Genomic DNA, 14,233 nt, shown 5'->3' with positions numbered 1-14,233 from the left:
TGTGTGTGAACACCTCTGCAAGCTTCTTCACGACGTGGGACATCCATCCTCCGAAGGGGAAGTACCTAGTCCTCTTCGTTCTTGCAGAACACCAAGCTTCTTCCAACCGGTGGCAGCTTCCTTGCAGTCTTAGCTGGCATTTCTTGGTCTCCTGCCCACTCTCGACACTGTCGCGACTCATGGACTTGGTCCCCTTGTCTTACAGGTACTCAGGTCCGTAAATCCACTGTTGTTGCATTGCTGGTGTTGTTTTCCTTGCAGAATCCCCCTATCACGACTTCTGTGCTCTCTGGGGGTAGTAGGTGCACTTTACACCTACCTTTCAGGGTCTTGGGGTGGGCTATTTTTCTAACCCTCACTGTTTTCTTACAGTCCCAGCGACCCTCTACAAGCTCACATAGGTTTGGGCTCCATTCGTGGTTCGCATTCCACTTTTGGAGTATTATGGTTTGTGTTGCCCCTATACCTATGTGTGCTCCTATTGCAATCTACAGTCACTTTACATTGCTTGCATTGCTTCCATTTTCTATTATCTGCATAATTTTGGTTTGTGTACATATATCTTGTGTATATTTCTCATCCTCATACTGAGGGTACTCACTGAGATACTTTTGACATATTGTCATAAAAATGAAGTACCTTTATTTTTAGTATATCTGTGTATTGTGTTTTCTTATGACATTGTGCATATGACACCAGTGGTATAGTAGGAGCTTTGCATGTCTCCTAGTTCAGCCTAAGCTGCTTTGTCATAGCTACCTTCTATCAGCCTAAGCTGCTAGAAACACCTCGTCTACACTAATAAGGGATAACTGGACCTGGCACAAGGTGTATCTACCTCTGGTACCCACTACAAGCCAGACCAGCCTCCTAGAATTAAATAATCAACAGTAGCTGGCTACATGTATCTTACATGTATCTGAAATGTATTACTCATGCTAAGTGTACTTGTTTAAGCTCCAGTTGCAAGTTGGCTGAACTTGTAACTATGCCTAAGTAACATTAATTTCATTTTATTAAATGTCTTGCCAGTGTCTGTTTTTTCTTTCCTTTGCAGGTGTCTTATCCTGCGGTTCGCTAGGTGAGAATAGGCCCATTGTTTCATGTGTCCGACTAGGAGGCAACTGAACCGTGATTAGAGGTGGCCTGTGATATGGAGACTGGGACGGTGGGAGAGATCCTGACCGTACTGATGTTACCTCCAAGGTCACTCCGATGACTGATCCTTTTTAGCGAGCTGGGAAACTAGGGAGGCGACCTGCTCCCAGAGATTACTCCAAGCAGTTCATTGTGCAGACTGATGCCTCTGAACATGGGATAGGGGCAGTTTTGTCCCAAACAAATGATGATGGCCTTGACCAGCCTATTGCTTTCATTAGCAGGAGGTTACTCCCCAGGAAGCAGCGTTGGAGTGCCATTGAGAGGGAGGCCTTTGCTGTGGTTTGGTCCCTGACGAAGCTGAGACCATACCTCTTTGGTACTCACTTTGTAGATCAAACTGACCACAGACCTCTCAGATGGCTAATGCAAATGAAAGATGAAAATCCAAAACTGTTGAGGTGGTCCATCTCCCTACAGGGAATGGACTTTATAGTGGAACACAGACCTTTTTAGCGAGCTCGGAAACTAGGGATGCGACCTGCTCCCAGAGATTACTCCATGCAGTTCATTGTGCAGACTGATGCCTCTGAACATGGGATAGGGGCAGTTTTGTCCCAAACAAATGATCATGGCCTTGACCAGCCTGTTGCTTTCATTAGCAGGAGGTTACTCCCCAGGAAGCAGCGTTGGAGTGCCATTGAGAGGGAGGCCTTTGCTGTGGTTTGGTCCCTGACGAAGCTGAGACCATACCTCTTTGGTACTCACTTTGTAGATCAAACTGACCACAGACCTCTCAGATGGCTAATGCAAATGAAAGGTGAAAATCCAAAACTGTTGAGGTGGTCCATCTCCCTATGGGGAATGGACTTTATAGTGGAACACAGACCTGGGACTGCCCAAGCCAATGCAGATGGCCTTTCCAGGTTCTTCCACTTAGAAAATGAAGACTCTCTTGGGAAGGTTAGTCTCATCCTCTTTCGTTTAGGGGGGAGAGGGGGTTCTGTAAGGAAATGCCTCCTTGGCATGGTTACCCCCTGAGTTTTTGCCTTTGCTAATGCCAAGTTATGATTTGAAAGTGTGCTGAGGCCTGCTAACCAGGCCCCAGCACCAGTGTTCTTTCCCTAAAACTGTACCTTTGTCTCCACAATTGGCATACCCTGGCACCCAGGTAAGTCTCTTGTAACTGGTACCCCTGGTACCAAGGGCCCTGATTCCAGGGAAGGTCTCTAAGGACTGCAGCATGTCTTATGCCACCCTGGGGACCCCTCACTCAGCACATACACACTGCTTGCCAGTTTGTGTGTGCTGGTGGGGAGAAAATGACTAAGTCGACATGGCATTCCCCTCAGAGTGCCATGCCAACCTCACACTCCCTATGGCATAGATAAGTCACCCCTCTAGCAGGCCTTACAGCCCTAAGGCAGGGTGCACTATACCACAGGTGAGGGCATAGGTGTATGAGCACTATGCTCCTACAGTGTCTAAGCAAAACCTTAGACATTGTAAGTGCAGGGTAGCCGTAAGAGTATATGGTCTGGGAGTCTGTCATACACGAACTCCACAGCACCATAATGGCTACACTGAAAACTGGGAAGTTTGGTATCAAACTTCTCAGCACAATAAATGCACACTGATGCCAGTGTACATTTTATTGTGAAATACACCCAGAGGGCATCTTAGGGATACCCCCTGAAAACATACCCGACTTCCAGTGTGGGCTGAGTAGTTTTGCCAGCCTGTCACACACCAGACATGTTGCTGGTCACATGGGGAGAGTGCCTTTGTCACTCTGTGGCTAGTAACAAAGCCTGTACTGGGTGGAGGTGCTTCTCACCTCCCCCTGCAGGAACTGTAACACCTGGCGGTGAGCCTCTAAGGCTCACCCCCTTTGTTACAGCGCCACAGGGCATCCCAGATAGTGGAGGTGCCCGCCCCCTCCGGCCACGGCCCCACTTTTGGCGGCAAGGCCGGAGGAGATAATGAGAAAAACAAGGAGGAGTCACTGGCCAGTCAGGACAGCCCCTAAGGCGTCCTGAGCTGAGGTGACTTTTAGAAATCCTCCATCTTGCAGATGGAGGATTCCCCCAATAGGATTAGGGATGTGCCCCCGCCCCTCAGGGAGGAGGCACAAAGAGGGAGTAGCCACCCTCAGGACTATTAGCCGTTAGTAGCCTACTAACCCCCCACACCTAAACACACCCCTAAATTGAGTATTTAGGGGCCCCCAGAACCAAGCAAGACAGATTCCTGCAACCTGAAGACGAAGAAGGACTGCTGACCTGAAGCCCTGCAGAGAAGACAGAGACACCAACTGCTTTGGCCCAGCCCTACCGGCCTGTCTCCCCACTTCGAGAAAAACTGCCCCAGGGTCCAGTGACCTCTGAAGCCTCAGAGGACTACCCTGCATCTAAAGGGACCAAGAACTCTGGAGGATAGCGGCCCTGTTCCAAAAAGACTGCAACTTTGCAACAAAGAAGCAACTTTTAAAGACCACACGTTTCCAGCCGGAAGCGTGAGACTTTCCACTCTGCACCCGACGCCCCCGGCTCGACCTGCAGAGAACCAACACTACAGGGAGAACTCCTCATCGACTGCGAGTCCGTGAGTAGCCAGAGTTGACCCCCCTGAGCCCCCACAGCGACGCCTGCAGAGGGAATCCAGAGGCTCCCCCTGACCGCGACTGCCTGCTTCAAAGAACCCGACGCCTGGGAAACACACTGCACCCGCAGCCCCCAGGACCTGAAGGATCCAACCTCCAGTGCAGGAGCGAACCCCAGATGGCCCTCTTCTAGCCCAGGTGGTGGCTACCCCGTGGACCCCCCCCCTTGCCTACCTGCATCGCTGAAGAGACCCCTGGGTCTCCCATTGAAACATATTGCAAACCTGATGTCTGTTTGCACTCTGCACCCGGCCGCCCCTGTGCCGCTGAGGGTGTACCTTTTGTGCTGACTTGTGTCCCCCCCGGTGCCCTACAAAACCCCCCTGGTCTGCCCTCTGAAGTCGCGAGTACTTACCTGCTGGCAGACTAGAATCGGGGCACCCCTATCTCCTTTGAAGCCTATGCGTTTTGGGCACCACTTTGACCTCTGCACCTGACCGGCCCTGAGCTGCTGGTGTGGTAACTTTGGGGTTGCCCTGAACCCCCAACGGTGGGCTACTTTGGACCCAACTATGAACCCTGTAAGTGCTTTACTTACCTGCATAACCTACCAATACTTACCTCCCCCAGGAACTGTTGAATTTTGCAGTGTCCAATTTTAAAATAGCTTATTGCCATTTTTTCCAAAACTGTACATGCTATTGTGATGATTCAAAGTTCCTAAGATACCTGAGTGAAATACCTTTCATTTAAAGTATTGTTTGTAAATCTTGAACCTGTGGTTCTTAAAATAAACTAAGACAATATATTTTTCTACATAAAAACCTATTGGCCTGGAATTGTCTTTGATTGTGTGTTCCTCATTTATTGCCTGTGCGTATACAACAAGTGCCTAACACTACCCTCTGATAAGCCTACTGCTCGACCACACTATCACAAAAATAGAGCATTAGAATTATCTCTTTTTGCCACTATCTTACCTCTAAGGGGACCCCTTGGACTCTGTGCATGCTATGTCTTACTTTGAAATAGTATATACAGAGCCAACTTCCTACACAGGTACTCTGCACCCTGCCCTCAGGACTGGTGGGTCTGCTATAAGGGTGACTTAAAAGTGACCTGGTGCAGTGTAAATGGCAGTGAGAGGTTGCATGCCCTACTTCACTCAGGCTGCGATGGCAGCCCTGCAGAAGCCTTTGCATGGGCTCCTTATGGGTGGCAAAAGAAATACTGCAGCCCATAGGGATCCCCTAAAACCCCAATGCCCTGAGTACCTCAGTACCTCAGTACCATGTCAACTTTTGTGTGCGGGCACCCTGAAGGTATAAGCCTGGCCCATTCCCGTGCAAATCCTTCTTGGAGTATAGCTCTGCGTAAAATTCCCGGAAGGCAGTGACATTACTGGGGTTCTCAGTACATTCCATGCCATCAGGGTCCTGATTTAGTCTGGACTTGTAGGAGGCTGGCCTGGCTTGTAGTGGGTACCAAGGGGTACTTACACTCTGTACCAGGTCCAGTTATCCGTTATTAGTGTAGAAGAGGTGTTTCTAGCAGCTTAGGCTGATAGAAGGTAGCTATGGCAAAGCAGCTTGGGCTGAACTAGCAGACATGCAAAGCTCCCACTATACCACTGGTGTCATATGCACAATATCATAAGAAAACACAATACACAGATATACTAAAAATAAAGGTACTTCATTTTTATGACAATATGCCAAAAGCATCTTAGTGAGTACCCTCAGTATGAGGATAAGTTATGTACACAAGATATATGTACACAAACCAAAATTATGCAGTAATAGCAAAAGGAAGTAATGCAAGCAGTGTAAAGTTACAATAGATTGCAATAGGAGCACATAGGTATAGGGGCAACACAAACCATATACTCCAAAAGTGGAATGCGAACCACAAATGGACCCCAAACCTATGTGAGCTTGTAGAGGGTAGCTGGGACTGTAAGAAAACAGTGAGGGTTATTAAAATAGCCCACCCCAAGACCCTCTAAGGTAGGTGTAAAGTGCACCTTCAACCCCCAGAGAGCACAGAAGTCGTGATAGGGGGATTCTGCAAGGAAAACAAACACCAGCAATGCAACAACAGTGGATTTCCGGACCTGGGTACCTGCAATAGAAGGGGACCAAGTCCAAGAGTCGTGACAGTGTCGAGAGTGGGCAGGAGCCCAAGAAATGCCAGCTAAGGGTGCAAAGAAGCTGCCACCTGTTGGAGGAAGCTTAATGTTCTGTAAAGAACGAAGAGGACTAGGAACTTTCCCTTTGGAGGATGGATGTCCCGCGTCGTGAAGAAGCTTGCAGAGGTGTTTCCCCGCAGAAAGACCACAAACAAGCCTTGCTAGCTGCAAGGGTCGCGGTTAGGGTTTGCGATGGCAGCCCTGCAGTAGCCTTTGCATGTGCTCCCTATGGGTGGCAAAAGAAATACTTCAGCCCATAGGGATCCCCTGGAAACCCAATACCCTGAGTACATCAGTGTCATGTCAACTTTGGTGTGCGGGTACCCTGAAGGTATAAGCTCAGCCCATCCGCATGCAAATCCTTCTTGGCGTAGAGCTCTGCGTAAAATTCCCGGAAGGCAGCAACATTCCAGTGCTTCTCAGTACATTCCATGCCATCAGGGTTGTGATTTAGTCTGGAACCCAGCGGCCTGACTCTGTGCCTGTAGTCTGTTAGCCAAGAGGCAGCCAGACCTGTCTCCACCGATATAATAAGAGTTGCAAAGTTGGAGGGCAGAGTATTCTGCCCTGTCCAGGTCAATGCCCGCCAATTGCGTCCGGGCAGCCTCTATTTACTGCCACTCCCAGGGGGCGCCTGTTCGCTTATGAATCTGCCTGAGTTCCTGAACCTGCCAGGATAGGAGCTCTCTCTTGTCTTTACGGATCTTATTGTCTGCTGCAGAAATTGCGATTAGGTCGCCACACTGCCTTTAGCGTTTCCGCAATGTGGAAAAAGAGACATCCGCAGAGCCATTGATTGTAAGGAAGTCCCCTATGAGTTCAGTAATTTGTTTAATGACTGCAGGGCAGTGTGAGAGTGTTTCTCTCAGGTGCCAGGCCCTAGTTATAGGCTGCACCGGTGGAATGGTCAGGGTAAGGGAAACCGCTGCATGATCTGACAGAGACCATGGCAGAGCTTGGATGTGCTGGGTGTCTAAAAAAATATCTATTTGTTGAATATGTTTTAATATGTGTGAGGAGAATGTATAGTCCCTTCTTTGTGAGTGTAACTTACACCAGATGTCACTGAAACCCATGTCCCCCAGCCAGGGGGTGCCTTCCTGTGACCGTAGCGTTGGGCAGATTGGTCCGTGTCATTATCAAAAATTAATACAGAATAGGCTAACAATCTACCTCTCACTTCCACCAGTTTAGGGCCTATGTTCCCTCAGAAGGAACTGGAGACTAGAATCGCCACTTCTGCAGTTTATGTGGAGTTGGAGGAAATAAATTGATGTGGTGAAGCTTTGGTGTGCAGTCTATGCTAGTCAGCGCCCAACAGGTGGGCTTCCTGGAGTAGGCAAATATGGACTCCTGAGTGTTCAAGATTGGAAAACACAGTTGCATTTGGTAGGGTTGTTGAGACCCTTCATCTTAAGGGTAAGTGTTGTATCCTCCACTGAAAAATGGGAAACTCCAAGAAGCCTGTTTGTCTCGAACAAGAAGATTTATTCCTCAGTCAACACCAACGTCCTCACAGCCACCGAGTCAAAGGCAACTCCACACAACTGCCCAGCTCAGAATCTGTGAGGTCATCAGAATTCCAGCTGATACATTCCATAAAGACATATTACACATTTAGATAGAATTTTAAAACCCAACACATCTTCCCCCTTTCAAACAAAATGACCCCAAAAATAAAAACAAAAACAAAAACAAAAAAAACACCAAACCACCATTAAAATATGGCCACCCTCAATACATAACATATTCATTTAGATACTTAGGTTTAGACACGTTCCTTCTAGGTCTATCCAACACGTCCTTCGTATCCACTTGAATAACACCTGCCTTGGACCTCTCAGTTTGGTCCAAAATGCAAGTAGTGTGAGTACCACTACCAACATCCAATGCTCCATCACCCCGTAAGTCGCCTTCTGAACTCCCTAACAGCAGTCCAGAACCTCCTTCCTGAAGGTCTCCACCTTGTCTCGCTTCCTCGCACACTCCCCTCTCCAAGGTACTACCATCACCCACATTAACATCATAACCTCCATCAAACCAAATGTCAGAAAACCCTTTATTCAGCTCTGGAACCGGAACAGCAACCTTCACCACATTCCTCATGCTCCACCATTTGCCTCCTTCCACCATAACAGAATGTTTAGACACCCTAATAACCATAGTGATAGGAAAAAAACTAGAAACTCCCTTCCTTTTCCCTTGAGGTTTCTTCACTCTAACTGCATCACCGACAGCAAATGGAAACACCTTAACTCTTTTGAGATTGTCATATCTCCTTTTGCTCCTACTTTGATGTTTTTCTACACTTTCTTTTACTTGACTGAAATCAACATTTGCGTCACTCCCCAAGGTTTCTTGCACCACCCACTCAGTAGAGAGTTCATTACCAGAGTGCCTGCCCTTCAAAAGCACAAAAGGAGCAACACCTGTAGAAGAATGTGGCGTGTTGTGATAACCCCAGATCCTTTCTGAAACTGCTTCCTGCACATTAACCCCCGAACTGACAGCCAATTGAATGGTCTCCTTGATCATCCTGTTCACCCTTTCCACTAAACCATTCCCTTGCGGGCTATATAAAGCAGTAGTAAGATGCTTTATGTTACATTTCCTTAAAAAGTTCACCATCTGATGTGAGATAAATTGTACACCATTGTCAGTGACTGAAAACTCAGGAATCCCCTCCCAATGAAAAATCTCCTTCAAGAAATCAATCACGCTGGTGGTATTTGGTTCTCTTAAAAAGTTATATGATACCCATTTACAAAAATAATCCACTGCAACCAAAACATATTTCTTCCCATCATTGCAAACTCTTAACGGACCCATCAAATCTAGACCCAGCTTCTGCCACGGCTTGTCAGGGAAGGGTACAGAACACAAAGGCACCTCCCTGGTGTGCAAACTTTTATCTGCTACTCTACAACTACCACAATTCTTAATTACTACTTCTACTTCAGAATCCATACCTGGCCACCAATAATATAAACGTAAACACCTTCTCGTACCAGTAATACCAACATGCCCTTGATGAGCCAACTTTATCAATCTGAGCCTTAGCTCGCTGGGAGGAATCAAACGTTCACACCTCAAAACTAAATCGTCTTCCACATTTAACTCCTCCTTGATCTTGCCATAAGATTTCATTACATCCGACAATCCCCAACCCGTAGGCCAACCTTCACGAATATACTTCTTAAGGAGTAGTAAAAACGTATCCTTGCTCACGCCTTTTTCCAAACTGGCCTAGAGATGACTTCACCAGCTGCAACCACACCATCAATCATACCCACCACGACATCTTCCTCGACTGACAGTTTCTGTTGGTCTCGAACAAGAAGACTTATTCCTCAGTCAACACCAACGTCCTCACAGCCACCAAGTCAAAGGCAACTCCACACAACTGCCCAGCTCAGAATCTGTGAGGTCATCGGAATTCCAGCTGATACATTCCATAAAGACATATTACACATTTAGATAGAATTTTACAACACAACAGTAAGTATCTGTACTTTACATGACATGAGACCAAGGTGAGCCAGGCACTGTGGGGGCCTTGGTGCATGTTTCAAAGTGTGCAGTACAGTGGAGCACAGAACAGATGTGTTGAAGAGCTGGGGTGAACTAGCAGTTTATAGGTTCCCAAAAAAACAAACAAAAGTGAAAGAAACCAAAACAAACAACTGAGAAAACATTTCCAAACAAGGCCAGAGTCCAGGGTTTAAGACCCAGTTAGTAGAGAGAGCGGGGTGTGTGCAGGGGCCAAGAGTCCCCGTCTCCCTGCCTCCATGCAGCAGCATGGCCATGTTCATGTCGGTCTACTCCAGCGGGGTCCCCAGACAGTGTCTCCATCATCACCTGCCTTTTTTTAGCCATCTCTGCCTGGTCAGGACGGAGCCCCGTTGGGGACGACGTAGTGTCCCTCTGTAGGAGGCTGGACTGGCTTGCAGTGAGTACCAAGGGGTATTTACACCTTGCACCAGGCCCAGGTATCCCTTATTAGTGTATAGGGTGTCTAGCAGCTTAGACTGATAGATAATGGTAGCTTAGCAGAGCAACTTAGGCTGAACTAGGAGACGAGTGAAGCTCCTACAGTACCACTAGTGTCATATGCACAATATCATAAGAAAACACAATACACAGATATACTAAAAATAAAGGTACTTTATTTTTATGACAATATGCCAAAGTATCTCAGTGAGTACCCTCAGTATGAGGATAGCAAATATACACAAGATATATATACACAATACCAAAAATATGCAGTATAGTCTCAGAAAACAGTGCAAACAATGTATAGTTACAATAGGATGCAATAGGGACACATAGGGATAGGGGCAACGCAAACCATATACTCCAAAAGTGGAATGCGAACCACGAATGGACCCCAAACCTATGTGACCTTGTAGAGGGTCGCTGGGACTATTAGAAAATAGTGAGGGTTAGAAAAATAGCCCACCTCAAGACCCTGAAAAGTGAGTGCAAAGTGCACTGAAGTTCCCCAAAGAGCACAGAAGTCGTGATAGGGGAATTCTGCAGGAAAGACACAAACCAGCAATGCAACAACGATGGATTTCCAAACGAGGGTACCAGTGGAACAAGGGGACCAAGTCCAAAAGTCACAAGCAAGTCGTAGATGGGCAGATGCCCAGGAAATGCCAGCTGTGGGTTCAAAGAAGCTGCTACTGGACAGTAGAAGCTGAGGATTCTGCAGGAACGACAAGGGCTAGAAACTTCCCCTTTGGAGGATGGATGCCCCACGCCGTGGAGAGTCGTGCAGAAGTCTTTTCCTGAAGAAAGACCGCCAACAAACCTTGCTAGCTGCAAATCGTACGATTAGGGTTTTTGGATGCTGCTGTGGCCCAGGAAGGACCAGGATGTCGCCAATTGCGTCTGGGGACAGAGGGTGCGTCGAGCAAGACAAGGAGCCCTCTCAGAAGCAGGCAGCACCCGCAGAAGTGCCGGAACAGGCACTACAAAGAGGAGTGGAACAGTGCTCACCCAAAGTTGCACAAAGGAGTCCCACGCCGCCGGAGGACAACTTAGAAAGTCGTGTAATGCAGGTTAGAGTGCTGTGGACCCAGGCTTGGCTGTGCACAAAGGATTTCCGCCGGAAGTGCACAGAGGCCGGAGTAACTGTAAAAGACGCAATTCCCAGCAATGCAGTTTGGTGTGGGGAGGCAAGGACTTACCTCCACCAAACTTGGACTGAAGAGTCACTGGACTGTGGGAGTCACTTGGACACAGTTGCTGGATTCAAGGGACCTCGCTCGTCGTGCTGAGAGGAGACCCAGGGGACCGGTGATGCAGTTCTTTGGTGCCTGCGGTTGCAGGGGGTCGATTCCGTCGACCCACAGGAGATTTCTTCGGAGCTTCTAGTGCAGAGAGGAGGCAGACTACCCCCACAGCATGCACCACCATGAAAACAGTCGAGAAGGCGGCAGGATCAGTGTTACAGAGTTGCAGTAGTCGTCTTCGCTACTTTGTTGCAGTTTTGCAGGCTTCCTGCGCGGTCAGCAGTCGATTCCTTGGCAGAAGGTGAAGAGAGAGATGCAGAGGAACTCTGATGAGCTCTTGCATTTGTTATCTAAGGAATTCCCCAAAGCAGAGACCCTAAATAGCCAGAAAAGAGGGTTTGGCTACTTAGGAGAGAGGATAGGCTAGCAACACATGAAGGAGCCTATCAGAAGGAGTCTCTGATGTCACCTGCTGGCCCTGGCCACTCAGAGCAGTCCAGTGTGCCAGCAGCACCTCTGTTTCCAAGATGGCAGAGGTCTGGAGCACACTGGAGGAGCTCTGGACACCTCCCAGGGGAGGTGCAGGTCAGGGAAGTGGTCACTCCCCTTTCCTTTGTCCAGTTTCTCGCCAGAACAGGGCTGAGGGGTCCCTGAACCGGTGTAGACTGGCTTATGCAGTAATGGGCACCATGAAAGCATTTCCAGAGGCTGGGGGAGGCTACTCCTCCCCTGCCTTAACACCTTTTTCCAAAGGGAGAGGGAGTAACACCCTCTCTCTGAGGAAGTCCTTTGTTCTGCCATCGTGGGCCAAGCCTGGCTGGACCCCAGGAGGGCAGAAACCTGTCTGAGGGGTTGGCAGCAGCAGCAGCTGCAGTGAAACTCCTGAAAAGACAGTTTGGCAGTACCAGGGTCTGTGCTACAGACCCGTGGGATCATGGGATTGTGCCAACTATGCCAGGATGGCATAGAGGGGGCAATTCCGTGATCTTAGACATGTTACATGGCCATATTCGGAGTTACCATTGTGAAGCTACACATAGGTAGTGACCTATGTGTAGTGCACGCGTGTAATGGTGTCCCCACACTCACAAAGTCCGGGGAATTTGCCCTGAACAATGTGGGGGCACCTTGGCTAGTGCCAGGGTGCCCACAAACTAAGTAACTTTGCACCTAACCTTTACCAGGTAAAGGTTAGACATATAGGTGACTTATAAGTTACTTAAGTGCAGTGGTAAATGGCTGTGATATAACGTGGACGTTATTTCACTCAGGCTGCAGTGGCAGGCCTGTGTAAGAATTGTCAGAGCTCCCTATGGGTGGCAAAAGAAATGCTGCAGCCCATAGGGATCTCCTGGAACCCCAATACCCTGGGTACCTCAGTACTATATACTAGGGAAATATAAGGGTGTTCCAGTATGCCAATGTGGATTGGTAAAATTGGTCACTAGCCTGTTAGTGACAATTTGGAAAGAAATGAGAGAGCATAACCACTGAGGTTCTGGATAGCAGAGCCTTAGTGAGACAGTTAGTCATAACACAGGTAACACATTCAGGCACACTTATGAGCACTGGGGCCCTGGCTGGCAGGGTTCCAGTGACACATACAACTAAAACAACATATATACAGTGAAAAATGGGGGTAACATGCCAGGCAAGATGGTACTTTCCTACACACTCTGCCAGGTACATCTGCGAGTTCCACCCTCATGCTGATCAGCCAGCGGTGACTCCAGGGCACCTCAATGACCAGCACCTGACAGTTTTCTTCGAAGGATCGAAGTTGATGGAGTTTTGCCCTCAGTCAGGAGATGATATGCCAACTGAGAGGAAGTGGGCGGTAACCAGGTGGCAGTCCCTGAATTTCTGGAGACTGAAGGCAGCCAGATCCTGGTAATGCATTGGCCGAGAAACCCCGGAACTGGAATGGGTGGTGGTCCAGACCGCGTGAGGATTGGTTCTTTGAGTGAAGGCCTTAGACGCATGTCAGAATGTCCGTGGAGGGACTGAATCTGGTCTTTTAGGGCCAACTCTGTGAGTTCTGTCCAGCTTTATTTCAGTCTCCGGAGACACCTCCAGAATCGAGCAGAAAAGGTCCGTGACATATTGGCTTATATCAGGCCCCTCTGCCCCAACGGCCATTCCTCTGATGCAGATGCTATTGCGCAGCAATCTGTTACCCCACATCTTCAGCGGGTGCCTGGAGGTCAGGCTGCTGATCCTGGAGCCACAGGACTGCCTTTTGCTGCTGCTCGATCTCTTCATCCTGACTGGTTTCATGGTCCTCCAGCGAAGCGACTCTGTCTCCCAAACTATCAATGTCACAGCGGACCTCCTTGAGGTCATTAACGAGGTACTTTCTGACAGTCAGGAGGTCGTCCTGGAGGGAGGCAAAGAGGGCCTCCAGAAATGGGTGAGTCACCGGGGCGTCTGTCCCCTCAGCGTCCGGCATGGCATGTGATCCCAGAGACGAAGCTGGACCCCAGTGTGCGAGCTGGACGGTTTGACATGCATGTCCTGCAGCCTGTGGTCCTTTTTCCCTCATCCTTCCCCTTAGCCCCTCAGTCACCACTAACCCCTCTGCAGAAGGTGAAGAGAAAGCTCACCACTCCCCCCGGGTGCCTGAGGCTGTCTCAGCAGTGCGACCTTGGTCCACCAAGGAGACATGAAACCCCAGAGCCTCGGCCGCCGATGAATCCCTTGTTCGCACAGATTGGCAAAGTGCAAAACTGTCAATGGCCGATATTTATTGGGTGGTGCCCCTAAAGGTGTTTTTTTCGGGCTAGCTCTGCCTTCAAAGATACCCCACTCCCTGGGCAGGTGTGCTCCTCTCCCAGGGGGTCACCTAGGGCCAGGGCTGCCCACAGAAGTTCAAGCAATGTTCTTGTCCACACGAACCAGCCGTTCCCAGTAGACGAGGCTCCAATCACGCACGCCCACCACACGAGTGCCCAAGGTAGTGCTGCCGGGAGGGGGGGCTCAGCATTCAGCCAACAGATTTGGGCCTGAGACCCCCAGGTACGCAGCCCCGTTGGGCGATGTCAGCCCTACAGGTAGGTCCTCAGTCCGGTCCCAGGGGGGCTCAGGCAGAACCAGTACCAAGTCCAGGGG

This window comes from Pleurodeles waltl, chromosome 5, assembly GCF_031143425.1.
Source record: "Pleurodeles waltl isolate 20211129_DDA chromosome 5, aPleWal1.hap1.20221129, whole genome shotgun sequence".
NCBI classification, from domain to species: Eukaryota; Metazoa; Chordata; class Amphibia; order Caudata; family Salamandridae; genus Pleurodeles; species Pleurodeles waltl.
The sequence above is the reverse complement of the archived record's forward strand: the minus strand, read 5'-3'. Positions refer to the sequence as shown.